This window comes from Acromyrmex echinatior, chromosome 1, assembly GCF_024713525.1.
Source record: "Acromyrmex echinatior isolate Ae372 chromosome 1, ASM2471352v2, whole genome shotgun sequence".
Taxonomy (NCBI): Eukaryota; Metazoa; Arthropoda; class Insecta; order Hymenoptera; family Formicidae; genus Acromyrmex; species Acromyrmex echinatior.
This window is the reverse complement of record NC_141852.1, coordinates 5789318-5812958: the sequence shown is the minus strand read 5'-3', so window position 1 is coordinate 5812958 and position 23641 is coordinate 5789318. Positions and strand designations below refer to the sequence as shown.

Genomic DNA, 23641 nt, shown 5'->3' with positions numbered 1-23641 from the left:
TTAGCCGATTTTTTTTATTGCGAAATTTAATATTTGGAATTACTAAAGAAAGAAAGTAATACATTTAGAAAATAATATTTTAATTATAAGTGATACAAATATATAAATGAATGACACAAAATGTTTGATTTAGTTAAATTTTAATTTTCTCTTTCCATTTTCTTATCGTAGATCATTCTTTCTTATTCTTCAAAATTATTAATTTTTTTCAGAAGTTACTAGCTAATGAAGATCAATTGCATAAAATTTTCATCTTTTTTTCTTAAAGAATTTTTCGATGAAGCCGATTTTTTCCAATGATAAATTTAATAAGTATACAGAATTACTGAACATCAAGTAGTACACTAATTATAAATGATGCAAACATAAATGAATGACAAAAATGTTTAACGTAGTTAAATGTTAATCCAATGTAGATTGTTGTCATCATCTTACGAAAGTGTGACTTTATATACAGATAATTGATATCTAAAAAGATACGAGAAGCGATTAAATTCTAATGAATTATATCTATTAAACGTATCTTTCATTCAAGTAATCGTACGAATTAATTATTAGAGACTCTAACTACTTGTTATTATCCCAAGTCAAATTAGTATACGACACGGTATTAACGACACAGGCTCATTCATTTGACTTATAAAATTCCTACATTATCGCGCGTTTCTCCACGATTTACGCGCTGTTGTGGAGTTTCGCTATTTTGTACGACGTTCCATTCTCTCAGAATCGCGCAACCGGTAGAGAACGGACATACGCGATAGGGTACGAAGGCGACAGGCAGGTATATCCTTGAACATCCGCGGAGCTGAGTCGCGGTTGTGTCAATTGCAGTGGGATGCACCACTCGGATGCGGCCGAGAAAAATGTCAAGGGAAATTATGATTATCCGTGCCAATCCCGTTTCGGCGAATACCGCCGTCGTCGATTACGTCGAGCAATCGTTATTTTTAATTAAGAGAGGAGAAGATCACCATGTGTTGGCGTATCATTGTGGTATAACGCGTGCGAAAACCTGTCCTCAAAAATATCTCAAGGATAACTTGCCCAATACTTGAGCGGAGGACGATGCGTGTCGGGTACACATTAATCGCGAATGGTGTTAATGGCGTTGTCCCCGGCACTCAATTGCTCTTATATGATGACTGTCTTAATAAAAAATTGACTCCGATGCGATGATTTTCCCGCTTGTGGCTTTCCTTTAGAGTTCACTTTGCGAAGTTCACAACCGCTACGTTAAACGCCACTTTAAGAGAGAAAATATTTTGCATTATCGTGTCCTGATGATATAACTCTATTTTTTCGTTGCCTCTCTTATCAATTTCATTATTGATTATCATTATTCCAACGTCGAGAGCAGATCTACTCATCGAAGTTTCCTAATCCGAGCAAATAGAAGTGTGATTTGCAGTGTTATATACTTGTAATAATTCACTATTCAATCATAATGTCAAATTACAAATAACTCAAATTCGATCGGTATCATTTGAATACCCAATTTTAATAAGTAAATTTTTCTGATATAAGGTATAAAAATAAAATGCTCAGAACATTATTATATGATTATATATGAATTAAAGTATTAAAAAATGGAATGATAATTTTATTACATTGTAATATTAAAATAACATGTAGTAGTAAATGCTATTAATAATATACATAGTAAAGCGACAGATAATATCAAATAATTTATTTATTGGTAACAATAAGTGAAAGGCACACGTAAAGTTGAATACAGTCGAGAGAAAAGCCCAGTACTTTTCAAGCAATCGAGAAAATTAGTATGCAGCGACGCAATGAGTCTCGACGTGAATCAATGTAGGATATTTCTAATTTAAACTCCAATTCAATCTCCAATTTCAATCACGCACCTACAGCGTCGCTGTATGATCTTCTCTGCATCCCGATATTTGATTGCCGTTAGTTAATTGTTGCGAAATTTTTAATGGTTTCAGTTGATTTACAATAGATCTTTCCGACTATTACGAAATACTAGTTGGTCACTTCTCGAGAGGTTCGAAGCGGGAGAAGGACGATGACGATGTAATAAAGCAATCCAGGCGATGGCTCTCTTGGATGCCGCTCCTCCTGCCTGATTAGGCCTTGTATTCTCATGAAAACCGACGTCTACCTTTTATATCCACCTGCCGCCGTGTCTTTCGCCTATAATCCAACTATTGTCAAATAATATCGTACGGCTGGTGGGTTCCGCGAAGCCGATTAAGAAGTAAACGGAGGAGAAGCTGTCAGACAGACGACTTTATCGTTTGGATTTCTTTCGTCTATTATATTCTCTCATCTATATTTCCTCATTTCTCTGTATACGACGTAAGAAAACGCAGAAAAACTATAATGTAAGTCCCATCGTTTTATTTTTAAATAATACAATTACTGTCATAGAAAGAAAATTGAGGAACTACGTTCTTACTTTCGCTCGTTATTCGTCTGAATCCCGAATTGCACTTTCATCGTATTCGTCTCACAGCATTCTCACACTTTGTGTCGTGTAAGTTTTTGCAAACATTAGTCGATTTACAACCGCTTTTTGTGGACTATAATTATCGTTCTAAGTCCGCAGGGATTCACGCTCCCGCCGCGCGATAATTATCGCGACACACGCGGTGTCCCTCGTAGCTGTAATATACCTAGAAGTTTCTGTAATAACCATGAAATTCGAAATATATCGTGTAACTAATATACTATAAATAGACATTTGATTTGTTTTCATATACTGCTTATTAACACGCCGGCAGTCACTTATCTTAATTTTTGAATTAGGTTGATGAAAGAATTGGAATAATCAAGGTGTAATTTTATGTTTTCGTTAATTTTTAGTAATTATAAAGTATTAAAAAGTATTTATAAAAAGTAGATTTAATTATTGAAACTTTTTATATTTGTAATTATAAAGATCTTTACAAAAAGTGAATATAGTATACGGAAAAAACGATTTCGCTGAAAAATAAAATAAAAATTTATCTAGATATATAAAAATCATTTTATTGGATCATGAAAAAAATTATGTAAGAAACTCAAGTGTAACGATCAATGCTATACAAAAATGAGATATTTTAGCAATCAGTTTGAACCTTCTACATAGTTATTTTGATAATTAAATAAAATTACTTTCAGATCTGTATCTAACTAAATTTTTATACATATATTTCAGTAAGATCGTTTTTTTTTTCCACGTAGGAAAGATTTATATACGCCCATTTAATGATTTATTCAAAACAATTTCCACACGATTATTAGCGCGAAAAGTAGATAAAGTCATTAAGGTAGATGGTATATAAAGGCGTAGTTGAATGAGCCGAAACAACATAATCGTTTGTATGCGTGAACTGCACGCTTCCTGGATGCGTTTTAATAATTACGCGGCGCGGCGCGCACGGGTAGGAGGATGAAAAATATGGAGTTAACTAGGCGAGCGCGCGGCGCGGCGATCATTTAAGCTCATCGTCGTGATTTACGGTGGGAAGAGGAGATCCTTAAAGGAGAGCGCGTTTTTAAGATGCGCGAGACAATGCCTGTCTAGCGCTCGTGGGCGTACGCGGGTAAGCCGCGACCTCGATCGCGCAGCTCCAGTTTTTTGCCGGTCTACCGTTCCCATGCTGCAATGTCCAATGTTGTAAAAATACCGTTACTACATCCTATAAATTACTTAAGGTTCCCACAGGCTCGCGTCCCGCCGCTCTTGCCTTCTCTGCTACGAGATAACCGGCGAAATTACTGGACCCCCTCGCGCAGAAAATCGACGATCTCGAATCTGTTCGCGATTTCTGTGCCCGTTTATGTCAAAAATAATGAGAGATTTGATGGAAAAGACATGTTCGAATTATTACGACGAACAAGTTAAGATCAATTAAGTATTTTATTGATTTCGAGGATCAAAACATATTTTTGCATCTGTTACGTATTGCATTTATTATTAATTATAAATTTGTAATCGTATTATGATATCATGCTGTTCAATATTAACGGAGTAATATATATTTTATATATATATATATAATATATATTAATTATATATATATAAACGGGGTAACCCCAATTTCTTGAATTAAATAATATTTTGTTATTTTCAATTTTCATGTGTGTCACAATGTAAATGAATCCATTTTCGTTGTTAATTTCAAAATAAATAACGTTTATATTAACATGTGCTTAATAAATAATAAATTTGAGTTAAATATAATACATTCTCTTAAGTTAAATTATTTAATTCTATTATTTTAATTAACGACGTATATTGAATAGAAGCAATAACGATTTATGAAATGATTAAAAATAATTCGATTTGAATATGATTTCACAGTACGAGTTCAATAGAAAATGTCTACAAAAACGCTACACAAATCTTCTTTAAGAAAGACAATAGATACTATTACATACGTATCTTTTTTTGGAAAAATTTATTACGCATATTTAAAAGAATAAGATAAGTTTCCATATTTCTTCGAACAAGCGGGAATTGACAGAAACATATTCGCGAATTTCTCAATTATCTTGATAGCAGTTATGCTTATCTTGCTGGCATAAATTTCCCGCTTACCTGTTATACGCGTACATGCAAAGATACACCTTGTAACATTCGGTGGATACGTCGAAGTTTTTACATTCTGTAATAAAAACGTAAGAGCGTATCGCTCGTGTATATCGACATTCTTTAAAGTCGAACTGGCCGTATTGTGTACTTACGTGCCGATAAGTATCGCGAATGAAACGAGTGTCTCGTACGAGAGCTTTTAAGGCGCGTGTGTCGCTTTAAGGCGCAGGAGTAATTTAAGTCTACCTCGCGAGAGGGACTGCTACCGAGAAGCACGCAGCATCCACGATCGATTCGTTCGCGTGATACGTGTCTTATGCAAATACACGGATATTCGGCGCGTTTATCTTAAGACTTATGTTCGATAAAAAATAATGAGCGCATACAACTTGTACGTCAAATCACGATTAACGATTTACGGTTTGAAGAAAAAGACAAATGGAGATTATTCGAGATGTAATTCTGGTTACTGCGAAGGTGTACATTGTCGATGTATACATGAAGACTTATATAAGTTGTTTTTAAAAGGAGGACCTGCAATATGTTTGTATTCTTTGATAAATTATGGACGCATTTTATTTGAGAAGGATCTGAATTTATTAAAGAATACTTGTGCGTATATTTTAATATTATACATCAGAAATATATGTTAATAAATAATTATCATGTCAAAAGCTGATAAAATTAGCTTCGCGTATTATATCTTTTAGAATGAGCTTATAACGTTTCTGTCTTAATGCGCGTTACTGTAATAACTAAATGTCGGAATATACATAACACTAAAACATAATGGCACCATACCGTTCGACATAGATGTCATGGTATTTAAAATCCTATTAAAGAGCAGCTTCTCCTAGAGATGACTGATTTGCATAGTCATTTAGGCTTAGTGAACTCGCGAACCTGAGGTCAATACACTATGAGCGCAATATAAGCACTCATATAATTTATACACTGACGAACACACATTTTTGCACGTAATAGTGCAATAAAAACGTTCGAGGAAAAGTGGAAATACGATACAATCTAACGTAACTCTTATGCTTTACTACGGTAAACAACATACTAGTACATTCCCAATTACCCAATTTGGTTGCTTATAATTTTTATAAGTAAAAAACTTTTTTAAATCTAAACGTCAAATATTAAGGAACATAACACTATCAAATAAATGTAATAATAACAACAATAACGCAACAACAATAATAATAATAATAATAATATACTGAAAAAAGGATAGGCTGCTGCAGCAAATTAGATAGTAAAATATGGCATAGCATTTTTAATTGATTGCAGCAGCCAATTTTTCGTTGTGTTAGACTATTGAAATCCTATACTGACATTGCGGATAGGCTAACGCAACCAATAATTAGCTGTTGCAACCAAAAATTGGCTACCACAGTCAACTAAAAATGCTATGCCATATTTTACCATCTAATTTGCTGCAGCAGCCAATCTTTTTTTTTAGTATAGTAATAATACAATAATAATAGCTTTAGTGAGATATGGAAAAAAGGGAATATAGATCAATATGCCGGAAGGATAAAAGTATCAGATGGTCAGACGATCCCTCAAAAAGAAGGGGAATAAGTATATTTGTAGAACAATTCGCACACAGAGATATATGTGTATGTATTTTTATAAAAAAGTTTTAGCAATAGAGAGAGTATTGAAAAACTATTGAAAAAAAATGAGTATGTCATACTGAAAAGACGTTTAAAGAGTAAAAATAATAGCAAAGGTATTAGTATATTAAATTTAGAAACAAGATAACGCAAGCTATAAAAGTTCAGTTTTTATTTACATCTTTTAATTATAAATAGAAAAAGAGCAATTTCTTTCATTAAGTCTGATGTTGCATCAGCACATACAATGTACAATAAATCTCGCGTTTTAGTCTACCAAAAACTCTCGCAGCTTGTACCGTTGTAGATTGTACCCAATTCAACGAGACGAGAACATTTCATTTTTTTCTGATAGTATAATAATTTCAAGAGCAAGTTGATTTCAACTTAGAAACGGTGGATGTTGGAAACGCAACGGTGATGCACGCGTCTCTTTAACTATGTTCGGTGAATTGTGGATATGCGGAACGCAGGACGCGCCATGGCGGTTGTCGTTGCGGAGAAGAAAAAAAGAGAGACGTGGCTGCGGGAGGGAACAGAGGGAGGTGGGCTGCTGGATCAGCCAGAACGAATAATCTGATCGGCTGGAACATTTGTATGGAATGTCGAGCAAGTGAGCGTCGCGCACGGCGCGTACGTTCCACGACTCGGCTCATCGGTTAGGTGTACACCGAGCAACGATCCGCTTCATTAACGCTGCGACGATTCGAAGATAAGACTGGGATACAGGTTGGGGTGGAGTTGGTTGAACATGAGAGATGCACTTCGTGCCTGTGAAATTTTGGAGAAAGAATGAGAGAATATTTATGAACAGGTGAACGTGAAGTAGATTAACTTGGGATATCAACTTCTTGATTACGCACTCTCTATCATAAAATTATTATAAAATTGACTTCGCTAACTCAATTATAAATCTCTATGTAAAAAATGTCAAAAAATTGAATTGAATTTTTATATTTCATCTGTAAATTTTAACTATTATTGAAATATACTATTAAAATACACTTATAATATTATTCATTTTATTTTTTAATACCTACGAGTTATGCCAGTATTGGTTTCTGGAAATTAATTAAAGTAACTTTTAATTAATTTAAATTAAATGGATCTTATAAAGCCAGCGTAACTATATTATAAATTCTTCGTCAGAGTATGGAGAGGTAAATTTATGTAGGAGAGATAATTTCGTATTGCGAATCAATATACGTTGCGTCGCAAAGTTAAGGTAGAAAGTAAGATAATTTATGATATTTTATTTCTAATGTTGAAATCTTATGACAGTCGATTTTGCAGTTATAAATCTGTAATCATAGTAAGGAAATTTATGTTGAATATAATTTACAGCATTGGTTTTCTTTTTTTGAAATATTTTATATATTAATATAAAAATTGATGCATAAATAAAATTGTTGAAAAGAATGCCGTTATTGCAGAAACTTATAAAATAGCTTGAAATTTATTACTTGAATTTATTACTGATGAAATCTTCTTATTATCAACATTAATATTTGCCTACTGCTATTTAGCGTCCTCTCGGGATATTTTATTTTGTCGCTTGACAGTTTCTGTGATAAATTAATTTACTTTGTCGCTAGTCGATTATTAATATATTATTATACTTGGCAAGGCGACGATAGTTTTAAATGCGTGAAAGTCCATAACTTCACCATCAAGGACGAAAGGAAGGCAGAACAAGCTGATAACCTGCTGCCTTTGCTTAAGTAGAGAATCGAATTTGTTGTAATTTAACTGCTCTTCGACGCTCTGAGTTCCTATCACGGAAAGTAGACACGCCTACGTGTAACGCAGGTTTTGTCGCGTTTCTCTCGCGTATTCGGCCATCGTGAACGACTCGTTTTCGTTTCGGAACGAGCCGAATATCTACACGCTGGCGATTATTAATACTTCGCTTCAATTTTACATATTGAAAAGAAAGAAACAGAATTTCATACACTTTATGGCTTGCGATCCACGTGGTCCTTGTAAATATCGGTACTTGCAATGAGTAATTCTCGTTGAGAAAAATCTTGCATATTTTTTATGTTTGTAATAAGATGTATACGAATAAATATTGAAAACATGATATTACGCCTTATTTATCTAAAAATTTATCTAGATACAAATGTAATCTGAAAATAACTTTATTTGATGATTAAAATAATTATGTAGAATGCTTACACATTAATACTGAAAAAAGTTTTGACATTCTAGCAACCAGTTTGAGTATCTTACATAATTATTAAAGTATAATTAATAAAAAATATGAAGTATAATTATTAAAATATTATCTTATAATTATTTTGAAGATCCAAACAAAATTATTTTCAGATCTGTATTTAGCTAAATTTTTAGATATTTTAGCAAATTTGTTTTTTTCGTGTATATGAGTGACTGATTACGTTGATGTAGGATAATAGTACACATGCATGGTTCCTTGCTTTTTTCCGAACGATCACGTATGAAAGATATTAGGATAACTATATATTTCTGAATACATTACGTAAAGTGAATTTTTGTCAAAATTTCAAAAAAAAAAGGATAGATGGGAAAATGAAAACATGAAAAATGGAAGGATCATAAAGATAAATGCAACTCAAAAAGAGGCAACGAAGAAAAAAGATTGAAAAATGATGCAAGAACTCGGGAGTATTCTATATACAGGTAATATGATGCCACACGATGACACGCCTTCTCATGTATGATTCATAAAAATTTCTTTTTAAAATTTTCAGTTGTATAATTAAACTATAAGTTCTTGTCGTTCTTTTGGCTGAATTAAATATCCCTGATTTTGAAATTTTTTTTATTGAAAAATTAAAGATTTTTGTAAAATTATTGGTATTTAAGAAAATTTTGCAAATTTTATTTTTAAATTTAAATTCTGTTTCTTTCTGAAAATATTATTTTTACGATTATCTTTTTTAGAATAGGTATATAGTTTCGTAGAATCTAAATTTTTTACTAATTTACAATATATAATTTTTTGCGTTACTTACGTTACAATTTACTTCAAGGTTGTATTAAAAAATTTTATAATTTTGCCAAGAATTTTGAATTAAAAAATTTGAAAAATCTAGGAATGTTTTACTAGATTTTAGTAAATCTCCTGTATATATTTAATTCACATATTTTCCCCTTCTTATGAAGAGAGATGGTATTTTCGACGTAAGAAATGCCGCGTGGCATTTCAAGCAAATTTAATTGAACGACGAGCGCAGGAGTGACGTCTTTAAACGATTCAGAGTCATATATATCCTACATTTACGCGACATTGGAATCCGCGCTTTTATCAAATTATCTAGACACATTTGTGGCTAATGAGAGCAATCGCGCGCGAGTCGCGCCTTTGCCGTCGTCACTGCCGCCGACATTGTCGCGTATTTACGTACAAGTATAAGGATATATATACATATAACAACGGGTGCGTACATGCTCGAGCTTGCATCGCGCCGTCAGCACCTCGTCACAAATTACCTGGCACTTTTTCCCTGCAAATCCAAGGCCCCGAAGGATCGTGCTTCAACAGCTCCTAAACACACCGTGCGAATAAGAAAACGAAACCGCGATTACAGAAAGAGCCGCTTAGATCTCGTGGGAGAAGAGTTCCTTTCGAGTTTCTTTCCGTTTGAATTATTTCTCGATTCTTCTCATATTTATTTTGTATTTTTCGAGCGCAATCTGACGTCGTAAAGATGCGATTATAAAACTGTGTGGCACGCAGGAAGAATTTATTTTAGAGAAACATTTAAAATTTTTAATTCGAAGTATTGTCTGGTTTCGACGCGTTTCAATAAATAATTTGGATATTTTCAAGGATAAGAATCTGTAGACTTTTTATAAACTCGAAATAAAAATTTTTTTTTTAAAAGAATTTTTCTTTGAAAATGTAGTGAAAGAGATCCAATATGAATTTCCGATAACACCTTTGTTTTCTTTGTGCTCATATGGATTTCTTTATATCTCTGCATATCATTCTGCCCGTGTCGGCAACTTTGGCTCTTTTTGCGACGATTGATTTATGGTTGTAATGGGATCATTTATTTCCCTGTGTGGCACGGTCTTTAGTAACCAACATACATGTATCTTTTTAGCATACTTCAGTCTGCTTTATTCTTTTATAGTCGTGCAAAAGAACGAGAATCAGGTGGCGTTCTAAATTGCAACGAAATTCTACTTCTTCACGAGGTGACATAAGTTTTTTGTATGGAAAATTTTAGTATTAACATTTGAATGGTCATCTAATTCAAAAAGTTCCAAACTATCACTATATAAATATTTACAATGAACATCAAGTTGTCCGCGATATTTTTCTTTATATATCGATAAATTAAAATTAAAAACTACTTTTATACGATATTAACAGTATAAATTTATAATGCTTAATTTAATTGCTTAATGGTTGATACTCTTCTTTCTGAGTCTGCAGTTCTTTGTACAAAAATGTGAAAGGGGATTAATTATCCTATTCAGGATTTCTCCCGCGCTCATAAATTTATGAATCGATTAATATCGTTGTTGTTTACAAAATTATATATAATAATCTACATAGAGCATTAATTCGTTTAATGCACGATTTTCTATCGATGTATAATTGTCTGGGAATTAATAATATATGATTTATAACATCCGGTGCATAACAAAGTATCTTTTATTATAGCTTTCGGATTTTCTTATATCATGTACGTTGTTTCCGGTGTTTTATGTTGATCCGTATCTCTTTCTAGGATTTCTCTTCACGAATTGATTGAAAGAGACTCGTAAAAAAGATTGAAAATTGGATTAGTAAAATAATTTTTGGTCATTGCTCTACTTTCTAAATTTCTTGGAGTGAAATCTTACTCTAAAAGAGTTAAAATACTGTCGTTATTGGAAAAGAATGAAAAATTTGCACTTTTGAATAAGAGTGGCAGATTTTCACTCTTTTTTTGAGTGAGATTCAAAGGAAACTAATTCCAAAGGAAAGTAACTTACCCCTTTTTTGGAGTGAATCTCACTCCAAAAGTATGAAATATCACTAAAAAAAGAGTGAAAGATCTACCACTCTTATTCAAGAGTGCAAATTTACTCTTTCATTAGTGGCAATATTTTAAATATTTTGGAGTGTGAGATTTCACTTCAAGAAGTTTGGAGAATATTGCTGGTCTTATATAAGATAAATTCAATTAGTTAAATCAAAAAGTATTACTTTTTGTATATCACTTTTCTTATGACTAAATTGCATTTGATTTATTTTCAAGATGTATAATATTGATGTTAACTTTTCGTGTGAATATTACATAAGACTCGATTTCAACGAATGGATTCGTAAGAAATTTATGAAATTAGAAAGGATATGAGAGACATTTGTTTATTTTCATCTTATTTCAACGACAATTTTATATCGCGTACAATGCGTGTGCAATCGCGCACAGATTTTTTTAGACATAAAGAGAGATTGACGTTAATTGATCACATATTTTACGTAAGGTACGTACATTCGGTTTTAACGCAAACATTTGTAAAAGTCTAAAAAACTGAAAGCTCGCCGCGTTATAGAATATATTACAGATCGTTATTTGTATGTTTTCACAGCTTTATTTGGATAATCGCGCGCAATTACGTCTGCGTGCACAAATCTATTTTTCAGCCACGCTTCAGAATCGACGTTAATTTATCGCGTGGCTTACGTAAGATGCACTCGATTGCACAGCGAACGTGGCGCGGAATCGTAATTTGCGTATTAAGAAGGAAAGTATATACGAGAGCGTGCCCGCCTTATTATTCCTTATCTCGAGTCGTACCTGTCTCTTTCTCCCCTCTCTATATAATCGCACACGTTACGCGCTCTGACACGCGTGCATTAAAGCGTGCACAGCACCCGAGGCGGATACCCTTCGCGCCGACAATTACGCAATCCATTGCAATTAACAGTATTAGCCGGCCGCCTTAGATCTAATCGGAGCCGCGTCGTTCGCATCGCGGTAATTATCGTGGTCGATGCTTAATATTTCACATGATAATGGCGACCGATGGCAACCCCAGCTGGTCGGTCGCGAACCTCGTTCAACCCTCCAGTTCCCCGCGTCTTTTTTTTTTGTCATTTTGTATTACGTGCGTTACGCTCTCGTCATTACGGGTACTATTTTGCTCGGGAAAAGTCTTACAACGATATAACGTTTCTGCAGTCTGAATAATTTCGCGAGCGACGGGAAATTTGCGCTTCGCGGAGGGGCTGTTGTTGCGCGTTGGCGTCGTGTAGACCGTGCACGCAAATGCGATCTGATTCAAAGGTAAGGGTGGTTCTTATCGATTAGTCAAGAATTTATTTTTCTCCATTAGTCTTAGTTCCTTTCTGTCAATGTAAATTAACTTTAATTCCATTTTAATTTACTCATTACTTTTTTATAATGTTTTGAACTAGAAAAAAGTAAATTAGAGCGAGGGTAAAACTAATTCACATTGGTAGAGATGGACATTAGTAGGAAATATTGCAAATTATAGAAAAGCTTTTGTTTTCCCATGTGCATTTTTTGTTTTACATTTTATGCTATATTTCTTACGTCCATTTCTATCAATTATGTAGATTAATCTCATTCGAATTATCTTTTTATGTTTTCAACTAGAAAAAAAATAAAAAGTTGAAGATTAAAATGAATTTACATTGGTAGAAATGGATAGTAGTGGAAAATACAAATAGAAAACTTTTGTTTTTTTCTATACACTATATATGCATTTTTTATTTTACATTTTATGCTACATTTTTCAGAGAGATATATGCATACATCTTTTCATTTGTGTACTTTTGGTGTCATTGACTGAATATATCGATTTTTAATATTTACAGTCCATTTTATGATAATTTATTCTCTAAAAACAGCACGCTATTGTATTATACAATAGAAATATAAATCGCGCGTTTTTGCTCGCTTCACGAATTACCATGGTTCTATGATTTTCTGACTTTTCATTTCCTCTCCGAGACGTTGAAAAGAATCCAATATGTAAGGCTCGTCACGATGAGGATTCGAACGTCACGGATCATTTCGACAACAGGCGGCTCTTTAAACGATCCGTGACGTCGGATTTTTTTCCCGACGAGCCGTCACTTCCCCCGGGTCGGCCACGCGTGACGACACTCACCACCGCGACTGGGCGTCATTACTGGCTTAGGCTCTCTCTTCTTACGACATTTATTGCCGAGCTTGGATACGTACTTCAAGATCCATTCGACCCGTCGCATCGGATGCGATAGCGACTACGAGGCCGTAACTCCGGCCGCAGTTTCCGCGGTGGCACGTCGTCGTGCTCAACGAGCCTTCACGAGGCTTCCATCGTCTTTCGAGGAAGACGACTGGACTCTCTCTGGATGGTCATTGTCAACAGTCGCGATGCGGAGGCTCATTTAACGTCGGCGGACAATCGTTTTTTGCCACCTTCGCTGGCGGTAGACGACTACACGGCTCCGGTGGGGGTTTATGCTAACGCGTTAATAATGATTGACTTTTTGTGTCACCGTTTATTGGCGCGATCTTCGGGACCAAACGGCGCTTTATCGCCGATTAATGATACGCAACGGGCGTACCGTATATACACGCCGCGCATTATGGCGATAAACGCCTCGCTCTCGCGCGATGCTGTTAACGTCCGTTATTTATTCCGCCGCCCTGAGTACGTTATCTCACTGTTGGACCGACTTATTTACTGACACGCGTTTACTATGGTTCATCCGGTATACATTTGGTGCACTTTCGCCGGAACGATATGTTGTCAATGTTGTTTTGTGTGGAAGTACGTAGAGTTTCTTCTTCTTTATTCTCGTTTTACTGCCGGCGTGATAAAATATTTCTCTCTTTTCTCTCTTTAGGCTTATAACACGCTTTCCTTCGATACTATTGTTTATTCATCTCTCTCGTGAGTATTTTGTATATATACGGTATGCAAAATCTCTATCATCGTTACGTGCATTTAACTCTCCGTAGCCAAAATCTGTAACATAGTTACTGACATTATGTAGACGAGTCTGCAAGACTCGTTTACATAATTTATGTTAATTAAAATGACATTAATTAATATTAAGAAACCAAGATGATATAGTTCCAAGTATTAAAAAGAAAAAATGCTATCCTGATAATTTCATGCATCTTATCAACAATTATTGAACAATATATTAACTCTGTTCAGTAACTGAGAAGTAAAACTTATGATCCTAATCAAGATGTGACACTTTGCCTGTAGTTACTGCGTAAAAGATGAACAAAATCTTAAATTTTGCGTAAGTTTAAAGTAGATGGACCTAATTACGAACAAAATTTTTTTAGGTGCTGCAATTCGATTTTAAAACCGAATTATAGTAGTTGAAAAAAATTGTTTTCGTGAGATCCATCTTCTCTAAACTTCGAGATTTTTTTAAATTTTATACTTGCGGGACTTTCCTTGTGAACTAATGCTTTTTGCCAGATTAAGGATTAAATAAAAGGATGCGAGCGACATGCAAGTGCCGTGTTGTTATCAAATCGATTATAACGATGTCAAGGGAACTTGGCGAGAACTCGGTGCGAACGACACGAATGCACATCCGCTAACTCCCGAGTCGATGGTGCACGGTATTACCGTTAACGAGTACCGACATGGTCGGTGAAGTTGTCACGTCCTCGATGTCCTGCACGCTCCTTTTTGCGTGATAATCCGTCCTCTTTCCTCACCTTCCGCGTTTTCTACGCGTTTGCTTTTCTCTCTCAATATCTGCCTATGTTTGCGCGTTCGAGCGTGCGCTTTTTCCTCTATAGGAAGGACGACCTTCCGCGGACGGGCATTGAATCGTCACCTGAAGTCCAAACCCGCCTGTCGACGCGTCCGAGTGCATTTATATCCGCGCTGTGTGTGCGCGCATGTCCGACGAATAACGACGGCTGTTGCTGTCCCGTTCACTCGTCCCCGAGAACGAACAGATCTGCATTCCTCATCCTCGCGTATCGGAAATCCCACGGTGCATGGGATCTGCTGCAGTAGCATCGCGCAGATTTAATGAGGCCTCTCCGTATAAAAAATGCCGATGCTGGGAGGAAGTTGATAGCAGAAATTGCAGCCTAGAATGATTTAAAAAAAAAACAATGTATATAAGATGGTAAATAAATATTAATTTAAATATTAATTGAAATCATACATGTTGAAAATGTAAAATTGTATCAAAAACATCACATGAATTATTATACATTTTTCTTCTCATTGCTTCTTGCTCCCTTTTTATATTCAAGTTTTTACAATTTTATGAAAGTTAAACTGCATTTAAGTTATGAATTTGTAAATAATTTTCAAAAATTTATTTTTATAATTGCAGCGTAAGTTGCATTGCGATTATAAAAATAGTATAAAACACAATAATAGTTTGAAATGCAGACAAACCTATTACTTTTGGATTCGATAATAGTTTACAATGTTGGCAGAAGATTTGCTTTTCAATTTGATAATATAATCATTATAATCATTTAATAATAATTTATTTGTCTAATAATTTATTTAATGTTCAAAACATAACTCTATAAAATTTAATCTTAATCGCAAATGAGATTACTTTAATCTTTAATAATTTAAAAATGTGGGAGATCATTTTGCCGGACCCTGTATTATCACTTTAAATAAGTGTGCTAAAATAATAATTATGCGTTTAAAATGTGTGTTTACCAGTCTATTGACTGGTATTCATAGATTCTTATTTTTAAGACCGTTTTGAATAGAGTTGTTAGACGTCATAAGCCAATCACAAAATAGTATTAGCATTTTAAAACATCACTTAAGACGATCTTGAAATAAGAACAAGTTATGAATACGTGAGAAACGTATAGTGTAAGAAACTATCGTATATCCCAATAAATGGATAGAGAAGAGTCTTCAGAAGCTTAAAAGATTATTTTTCGAAATGAAATAAGTAAGACCGCATAAATTAAGCGTGCGTTTAATTTAAGTCTTTATTAATATCTGAAAAATTATTGTTAAAACATTTGCAATTAGCAATGACATGTTCGTATATTAACATCGATATATTCGACAGTTATCGTTAGCAGTTCTTTTAAAATACATCTGCGTTTTACAATAGTAAATAAAGATATTTAAAGAAATGTAAAACAACGAGCATTCGAAACAGTTTGTCGTTCACAGTGTATATCTGCTTTTACATAAAAATGTCACTAATCCCTCTTTTTTCTGATTACGACATTTTTTTCTGTCCGCGGAAAGGCTGCCGAAACGAATTTCAACAAATTCAACAGTCGTGGTCAACTTTTAATGCGAGAGCGGTTAGAAAAATTATTCTTACGATTATAGATTTGAATCGGTGCCGAATTGACGAAAAAAATGATGAAATCTATTTTCAAACGATGAATTCCTGTGTAAATCCGTATAATTTATTTTTATTACATCTTCTATTATGAATATGAATTTGATTATTGCTTAATGATTATTGTCAAATGTGCTGCAAGTGCTTAGGACAGGATAATTACTTGAAAATAAAAAAGAGACAAGACGGGAATAATATTAACTTTTAGTACATGATTTTTCAGTTTTTTACTACATATGATAAGTTATTCGTGTCTAGGTTAATTCTCATCATTTTTACAAGTATAAAAGATTATCAAGTGATTATTCTTTTTATATATACTTTAATATCTTTAAAAAATATTTATAAAATTATGTATTTAAAAAAAAGGATAGAGATTATTATTTAGACATCTACTTTTCTGGTTTTTTTATTATCTAGTTAACTTGTGGTTCAGACTTAGCTTTACTTAACTTGACGATAATGTAAAAATTGTGTTTTTTTAGCTATGAATAATTATTAAACTAATGGTTTTGTAGTGCAAGTAATTTTAAAAGTTATTTACTACAAGATCATCAGTTTAGTAATTAACCATAGACAAAAAAATACAATTTTTACATTATCATTAGGTTAAGCCTAACAAGTTAATCAAATGAAAAATCGAGCCTTAGTATTTCAAAGAAAAAAAAAAAATCAAAGAACACGAATGATCGATCGTATGCATTAAGGGTTACATTAACAATTAATGCTGTTATTTATAAATAATAGCATTAATTTATTTTATAAAATAAATGAACATGTCAGTTGTTATATAATGCGATAATTATACGTATATTTCCACTTTTATTTCCTTCGATTTCCTACTATTTATGTATCGCTTCTTAGTCACGGGGTTAGAGATCGTTGTAACGACGAGAGTACTGATCAATCGAAGCATCCTGATGTTTGCTCTCGATTAGTCGTGACACGGTCCGTGAGAGACACTCAAGATAAGTCAAGCCACGACAAGTTCCCGCGACAAGCTTCGGTACCGGAAGCGGAATGCCTTGCAATATATATATATACCAAGCAGAGTAGGAACAAGCGGAGTAGTCGGTGGAGAGTGCGTTGTTCATGGACGGGCAACAACGATGGTTAGCTATTGTGACGCTACCAGGGCTGGGGCCCGATAAAAATCATAAAAATGACGCGTAACAAATGCCGCGTGCGCATACATTAGCCAGTATTAATACGCCTGCTTGGATTTATTAATGCCCATATTATATTCATGCGTTCGCTAGAAGCCGCTTAGCGGCATGGCTTGCTCTTCGCTCCGATGATATATCCAGTGTCTCGGATGCTCTATTGTTCAGAAAAGCCGACCAAGGATTCGCTCCACCGCTCTTTCGACCAATCTATTATTATTACATGCCTTAGTAATAATTACACGTTAGTAATGTTATAAATATAACTTTTGACATATTTTTGATGTACTTGTTAGTTAATTAGGTTTTTATTAATGGAACGCATCATAATTTTATTGATTGGTTTTATGTGATATTAACGAATTAGTGTCAATGCTGGTTATTATAGATTCTTACAGTATTAAGCTGTTGAATTCATAATGTCCAATTAATTAATTTCAATTAATTTCAATTAATTTTAACCATTTCTATAGGTCGCCATTGTCCTTATTCAATATGTCGTTATTCTTTTTAAGTAGATAGGTGGGATGGTCAAAATATTTAAAAAACAAACTTTATCTTTATAGTTATACGACATTTTTTTATTAAGTATGTAGAGAATTAAATTTACATTATTTATACCTTTAGGAGATAGAAGAATAAAAATAATGAAATTTCTGGATGAACTTTTATTTTCCTCTTCCAGAATATGATTATTAAGATAATTGTAATGTGCTGTGGCCACTTATCTATTTAAAGATTAACTATTAAATATTTAAAGAAATGTAAATTTGATTCAAATTTAGTTTATTATCATTATTTACTAAGCGAATATGTTAATATGGATGTTGTTTACTTCGAAACTGAGTAACTCAATCACAGAAATGAATTGATTCACATTTTAACACACATACAAGTTCAAAATAACAAAATGTTATTTAACTCAAGATTGTGTTATCATTGCTTCTTTAATCTAATAGCGAAGTATGTGCGTAAAACTTATGGACCAATAATGCTTCGCAATAATGAAAACGCAGCGACACTCGAGACTTATTCGGGTACTTCCTCCCGGCGTTCTTCGATAAATCGATTTAAAATCACTGACAGTCGCGGATAGGTACTACAGGACGACATTACCACCGTCACGTCGCGCTACGTGTGCGGTTGTAATTGCGGCGAGTAACGCTGCAAATGCATACATAATGCGCTACCGAGCTGTCGCGGAGTATCATTACCGCTGCGAATCGGATGATTTATGCCGCGCCACGGGTACTCGCGGCATATACGCGCTTTGCATCATCTTCGCTCCCGGCTCGCTCGCTCGTTTGTAGGTGACTTAATTGTTTCATCGGGACGTTTGCATGCCGCGACGATAAGTTCTTTGGAAGCAGAACGATGTATGGAGCGGGAAGTTTGGGTCGGATGCACCGATGTCGGGGTTAACTAACTTTAGATGAGCGATATGCTGTCTCTTTTCTTAGATTATACGCTCTTAATCTTCTCAGAACAACTTTCCTCTAAAGAAGATCAAGGAAATTAGAGAGCCTACGTACAGTAAAAAAATATTTAATTATTTGCGTAAATCGGTGCTTGTTAAAATTTTTTTGTGTTGAATTTTTAACAGACCTGAATATTAATTTAACGTAATGTCTCATTGTGTTATTTAAATATTTTGTATTAAATTAATATTTAATTTCTTAGTGTTAGAATATAATAACATAATTTATGAATAAGTTAACAAATAACATAAAAATAAATGTAATGTTAAAATGTAAATTCTAATAATATCAAATGTACGTGTTTAATATATTATAAATATTAATTTTACTGGAAAAATGTGCTTTCACATTTTACTTTCAAAGTGTTCAGGCATTAAAAATTCATAAAGTGTCATATTTTTTATGTTACGTGTTTAATATATTATAAATGTTAATTTTACTGGAAAAATGTGCTTTCACATTTTACTTTCAAAGTGTTCAGGCATTAAAAATTCATAAAGTGTCATATTTTTTATGTTATGTAATTTTATAATATTTGTTATTTTTTAACATATGTATTTTAAATTATCATAAAGATTTAATATACGCGAAATGTGTTAAGTTTAACACAAATTTTTTAACTGCTGTCTGTTCTTATTATTAACATTTGTATTATTAATATAGACACAGAGAATTAATATTTCGAAAATATTAGAATTCTTTCGATTATCGTACAGATATCTGAATATCTCTTGTGTATTGCGATTCCTTCTTTAAGAACACAGTAGTCAAGATCGCAATAGCGAACGACGATAAAATCACGGAATAATTGCATCGATAGAGAATGATATATATCGGGTCGCCGAACATGCGTTGCATTACCATTACAATGGTTTACAATGCTGTATCGGTGAATATCTTAGATGGGGTGCGCATAGGCACATCTTGTGCGAATCTTAAAAACTACTGTTGTCTCTTCGGAAAATATTGCTACTTGTTGATACCGTACATTCATGTTTGCATTAATTGCTCGATAGTGTTGTATTTTAGCATTTGAAATTTTTACTATAACTATTAATTTTATTTCATTCAATAGGAATTTCTTAGGAAGTTCATGCATAAACATAGATATCACAAAATTGTCATTAAAAATCATGAACAAAATTCTATAAGGTCTCGTCAATGTTTCGTCGTAATCTGCACACAACGCCTACTATTTATTGTTCTACTATTCATTATTTTAACATACGTTGACACTAAAGCTGCCATTTTAGATCTGCTATTAAAATTTTTTTTCTTTTTTATTAGAGACACAGAATATTGAAAAAATACATGAATATAATATAAATAATTATAACGATGCGAATAATAATCAAAATAACTTTTCACTAATCGAAAACAAGGATACCAAATTGGCGCCTTCGGCAGGTATTTTTAATGAGATACTATCGGCGGTTCTAGTGTTAAAATCAAATTGGGAACTTGATGTTCTCGATAGTTCATCACCCGATACTTGCTGTTGATCCTTACAGCTATGATGATCGCGGTCGCCTCCACATGTGGAGAGGCGTTGCGGCTTGCAAGAACGTTGTCGTGACGACACCTAGCACGGCCACCTATCCATGCATTATGCATCTAATGTTAGTTACATGAGGTATACGGAGGCGCTAGACTCATCTTCCCAGGGCCCTGAGAGTTTATAAGGTCGGACGCCAACGTGTCTACCTGTCGTCAAAGCTTAGGTCGTCCCTTTGTCATCTCACCTGCGAGGCGGTTTTAATGCCGAGGCTGAAGGACTGTCGACGACATAACGCGCGACACTTTGACACGATCGTTTCTATTTCACTGTGGACAATCTTGAATTTTAGTTTTGCTCGTTTAGAGAATTGACATTTTAGTACCTTGAAAGTGACGTTTCTTATTAGTGATAAAAGCTCAAAGCGAATATCAGCAAGATTTTTCCTTTCTTTTATCGTTCTTTACCTTATAATTTGTATAGCTACAGACTTGGAAAGATTTAGAATTTAAATTTTTGATAGATAGGTTATTTTATGTCAATGCTAATTCGTAAAACAGAAATACTCACGATTACATTTGTGTTTCATAGTTTAGCTCTTTTTTTGTGTTACGTTGGTGTAGTCATAATTTATTGATTATTTTTATAATTTAATATAAAAAATGATATATCTGAAACAATTAAAAAGGTAAGACAACCTTAAATAATGATTTAAAATTGTACGCACTCTCGAACATATCAAAAAATTAAAAATAAAGAGCGGGTTAATGAAAGTGAAGCTGTAAGCATTGCGTTTGTTTGTGCAAATTTGTTTGTGTGTAAATTTTCAATTTATTTAATTTGAACATTTCGAATGCTTCACTCTCATTAATCCGCTCTTTAATTTTTTGATATATCTGAGTTGTACATAATTCTACATGAGAGTATACATTCAAAAAAATATGATATGGATTTAACACATATCAGTGTAGATATAATTTTCATTGTGTTGATGTTAAATCTATGCTATATTTTTTTTTGGAATATAATGTTGCAAAGAAGTAAATTTTTGAGCGGTTTAACAGCGACGCAAATCTGTTTTTTATAGATTACAAAATCAAAGTGGGTATCGTGGGTATCGTTTTTGTTTGGCGGCGGATCTTTGATATTAATCAGTTTTCGCTATGGCTGTGATTTCGTCTGACTATGTATTGACGAGCTTTAATTGGTTTTCATTAGAGATAATTAATCGAGTTAAGGCGGCAGTTAAATGCAATCGTTTACGGCAAGTACACGTGAGATTAGAACATCACGATGTTATCCATTTTTATTTTACATAAGATAACACTTCATTTAGCGTGGAGAAAAGAGTTGTTTGAATTAAACATCCATGTTAGGAGTAATTGGATGCTTGTAAAAACGAATGTTACGATTATTTTGTGGCTAAATCTTTTATGCCTCTTAGTGAGAGTATAAAACCATCTTAGCACTGCAAGGCATTTCGCAATCATTGCCTAACTCGACATAATATGCTCGCTTTGCAATAAGAGTGAAAGAATTCTGAAGTCATCCGGGTGTGTCTTCGCGGCAGTGCAGCGCGGCCTGAATGCGCAGTGCGTTTGCTATAGGTTCGGTTTTTGTTCGAACTCTCATACGAGTTGTTCAAGTATTACGTGGAATTCCGTCTATCACACAGCGCGAGCGAAAAGACAGGTAATTCTCGCCAAGTGTTGAACGCTGGCTTTGCAGAATTGCGTTACTCGCAACGATTTGCTGACAATAATTACGTGGTAACAAAATAAATTCGTCAGTGTCGCTTCTTATGATACTAAATCTACTTTTTGGTTTAATCTCTTGAATCGTCACATACCTTTGGTAATGTTTTAGTGCGATATAATGTCACGTTTCTATATTTATTCGAATAAAAACATGGTGTGTGTTTACCATCTAGAAAAGTTGAAAAACTTGGAATTTTCAGAGAATTTCTTTTTTCACTCTTTCTTTTTTTACTTACGGATTTTCGTGAAATTTTTTTGATCGATCGAAAATTTCTGAAATTTTACTTTTAAATTTAAATTCTGTCTTTTTGAAAACATTGTTTCTTTCATCATTTTTAAAGATATACAGTTCCCGGAAGATCCCTATTTTGTATTAATTTACAATATATGTATAGTTTGTTTACGTTAGTTACACTCCAATTTATTTAAAAATTGCATTAAAAATTTTTTAATTTTACCTGGAATTTTGATTAAAAATATCTAGAAAATCTAGAAATTCTTAAAGATTTTTTTTACAACTTGTAAAGATTTCAATAAATTTTTTGATCGAGAAAATATCTTATCATTATTTAGTACCCACTTTTCTGAATATCAATACTAATCAAAGGAAGATATTTATTTAATATTCTCCTCAAATTTATATTCTATTTAGATTCGTATCTGTTTGGTAGATAAATGATTCAAATCGAATTCTTATCGGAACCATCATTATCACTCAAGTGATAATGCGTGGCAAAGAAGTGGTGGTACGCTAAATTTAGTACGCATAGCGGTATCCGAGAATGGAAATCTCTCTAACTGACGTTCTCACTTTAATCACTGCTGAGGGAGTCTGCGAGATTAATTACCGGTATCTCTTATTCGAGCGCAGGTTGATTAGATTCGACCCAAAAGACCACGTGACGAAACGCGCCCCGCCGCGTTGCGCGTTACAACTTCGCCCCGGAGATCTGCGGAAAAGAGAGAGGAAAGTCATTTGCATATTAATCTGTATAATTAACTGGCGCTAACTAATCGCGCGCGTTTAATTAGTGTTCTCCGCGCGAGCTTGTACGATAAAGTGCAATAATGATGCCTGACGGGAATACCTTTATCGCGCTTTCGAATTTTCCTCTTCTGGGGTTCCGTCGTTCCCTTGACGATCACTATATCTGCGTCTCATCTTGGAAACTCGAAAGAAGAACACGAGAATAAATTTGATTAGTTAACGAAAGTTACAACCAAGTCTTCGTTCATTAAATGATCTTCTTTTTTAAGGTCTG

General features: G+C 33.8%; 1 protein-coding gene and 1 long non-coding RNA gene across 3 annotated transcripts in view; one reads left to right on the top strand and one right to left on the bottom strand.

The window, feature by feature from the left end:
- LOC105149261 (uncharacterized) overlaps positions 1-23641 on the top strand; it is a 433940-nt gene that overhangs the window by 103096 nt on the left and 307203 nt on the right. The window lies entirely within an intron of this gene.
- Positions 9198-23641, bottom strand: part of LOC147910884 (uncharacterized) — a 30591-nt gene continuing 16147 nt past the window's right edge. The window contains exons 2-4 of one of the 2 annotated variants that reach the window (XR_015544574.1): positions 23468-23549; positions 23228-23329; positions 9198-15239 (exon numbers count right to left, since the gene is read on the bottom strand). This is a non-coding gene — a long non-coding RNA (uncharacterized LOC147910884). Of the gene's footprint in view, positions 15240-22961; positions 23330-23467; positions 23550-23641 lie in introns of those variants that run through there. The other variant, XR_015544567.1, reaches the window with a different exon arrangement.